This window comes from Vanessa atalanta, unplaced genomic scaffold (genome assembly GCF_905147765.1).
Source record: "Vanessa atalanta unplaced genomic scaffold, ilVanAtal1.2, whole genome shotgun sequence".
Taxonomy (NCBI): Eukaryota; Metazoa; Arthropoda; class Insecta; order Lepidoptera; family Nymphalidae; genus Vanessa; species Vanessa atalanta.
The window spans coordinates 1-2,500 of NW_025919963.1; the positions used below are offsets into that span (position 1 = coordinate 1).

Genomic DNA, 2,500 nt, shown 5'->3' on the forward strand with positions numbered 1-2,500 from the left:
GTGTGGTTTATATTTTTATACAGCCGGCCCTCAGACAGGAGTGGTCCTGGATGTTTCTCCACGGACCGCAATGTGCGTTCGAAATGTCGATGTTCAAATGTGTCCTGCAGTTCACACTATGACGCGCAGTTAACTGCGTTCTTCATCGACCCGCGAGCCAAGTGATCCACCGTCCAGGGTAATGGTTTTTAATTTGTTTTATTTTTATAATTTCTACGATCACTCGAACGATTCTATACGCCAGTGATATGAGTTTATTTTTTTTTTATTTTTATTTTTTTTTTTGTTTTTTTCTCTTATTTTTAGTATACAGAGAAAAATTCAAAAAATTAAAAAAAAAAAAAAAAAAAAAGTTAAAAAAAAAAAAAAGTACAAAAAAAAAAAAAAAGAAATATACATTTTATTTGAAGATGACGATGTGCGTTAACACATCGTACTTTCCTCGAAATCGACATCGAAAAATATCAGAATAGGACGCGTTACACGACTCTGGACTCTGACTCGGACACACTGCTGTGTGAGAGAGAGAGAGTGAGAATCGCGTCCTCGCATCGAAACGACACATTCCGAACGTCGATATTTGTGTTTTAGAATTTTATTATCGTTCATTATCGCACTCTTTCGAGATTGATAATTTACGTTAATGATCCTTCCGCAGGTTCCCCTACGGAAACCTTGTTACGACTTTTACTTCCTCTAAATGATCAAGTTTGGTCAACTTCCCAGCAACGCCGACGGCCGTGAAGCCACCGCGTGTCGGTCCGAAGACCTCACTAAATCATTCAATCGGTAGTAGCGACGGGCGGTGTGTACAAAGGGCAGGGACGTAATCAACGCGAGCTTATGACTCGCGCTTACTAGGAATTCCTCGTTTATGGGGGATAATTGCAAACCCCAATCCCCAGCACGAAGGAGTTTCAACGGGTTGCCCGGGCCTCTAGGCCAGGGAGAACATGCTGATTCCTTCAGTGTAGCGCGCGTGCGGCCCAGGACATCTAAGGGCATCACAGACCTGTTATTGCTCAATCTCGTGCGGCTCGAAGCCGCCGGTCCCTCTAAGAAGAATTTTAATACGCCGCCAGTGAGTTGCTCGACCGAAATCGAGCACACCTAAATGACGACGCCTATTTAGCAGGCTAGAGTCTCGTTCGTTACCGGAATTAACCAGACAAATCGCTCCACCAACTAAGAACGGCCATGCACCACCACCCACCGAATCAAGAAAGAGCTATTAATCTGTCAATCCTTCCGGTGTCCGGGCCTGGTGAGATTTCCCGTGTTGAGTCAAATTAAGCCGCAGGCTCCACTCCTGGTGGTGCCCTTCCGTCAATTCCTTTAAGTTTCAGCTTTGCAACCATACTCCCCCCGGAGTCCAAAATCTTTGGTTTCCCGGAAGCTGCCCGCCGAGCCATTGTAGTAACGTCGGCGGATCGCTAGATGACATATTTACGGTTAGAACTAGGGCGGTATCTAATCGCCTTCGAACCTCTAACTTTCGTTCTTGATTGATGAAAACACCTTTGGCAAATGCTTTCGCTGATGTTCGTCTTGCGACGATCCAAGAATTTCACCTCTAACGTCGCAATACGAATGCCCCCAGTTATCCCTATTAATCATTACCTCGGAGTTCTGAAAACCAACAAAATAGAACCGAGATCATATTCTATTATTCCATGCACGAAATATTCAAGCGGCATTTTGAGCCCGCTTTGAGCACTCTAATTTGTTCAAAGTAAAATTGTCGGCCCATCTCGACACTCACTGAAGAGCACCGCGATAGGATTTTGATATTGAACCGGCGTTTTACCGCCGGCTCACCGACGATATGCTCCGCAGACGTGTCAGTATCACCGCGGATGCGGTGCACCGACAGCGCGGCGCACAAATGCAACTACGAGCTTTTTAACCGCAACAATTTTAGTATACGCTATTGGAGCTGGAATTACCGCGGCTGCTGGCACCAGACTTGCCCTCCAATTGTTCCTCGTTAAAATATTTAAAGTGTACTCATTCCGATTACGAGGCCTCGAAAGAGTCCCGTATCGTTATTTTTCGTCACTACCTCCCCGTGCCGGGAGTGGGTAATTTGCGCGCCTGCTGCCTTCCTTGGATGTGGTAGCCGTTTCTCAGGCTCCCTCTCCGGAATCGAACCCTGATTCCCCGTTACCCGTGACAACCATGGTAGTCGCAGAAACTACCATCGAAAGTTGATAAGGCAGACATTTGAAAGATGCGTCGCCGGTACTGGACCATGCGATCGGCAAAAGTTATCCAGATTCATCAAAATTAACGACTTCGGACGAGACGCCCTCCGTCGATTGGTTTTGATCTAATAAAAGCACTCATCCCATCACTGGTCAGAGTTCTGATTGCATGTATTAGCTCTAGAATTACCACAGTTATCCAAGTAACTGAGTAAGATCTAAGGAACCAAAACTGATATATTGAGCCATTCGCGGTATCGCCTTAATACGGCTTGCACTGAGACATGCATGGCTTA

At 45.7% G+C, this 2,500-nt stretch overlaps 2 non-coding genes across 2 annotated transcripts in view; both read right to left on the minus strand.

The window, feature by feature from the left end:
- Positions 1-24: 24 nt before the first annotated feature.
- Positions 25-181, minus strand: LOC125076473. Its single transcript, XR_007120432.1, has one exon. It is a non-coding gene; the product is annotated as a 5.8S ribosomal RNA (ribosomal RNA).
- Positions 182-641: 460 nt separating this feature from the next.
- The window catches only part of LOC125076475, a 1,903-nt gene continuing 44 nt past the window's right edge, over positions 642-2,500 (minus strand). The window contains exon 1 of the ribosomal RNA XR_007120434.1: positions 642-2,500. This exon is cut by the window's right edge and continues 44 nt beyond it. This is a non-coding gene — a ribosomal RNA (small subunit ribosomal RNA).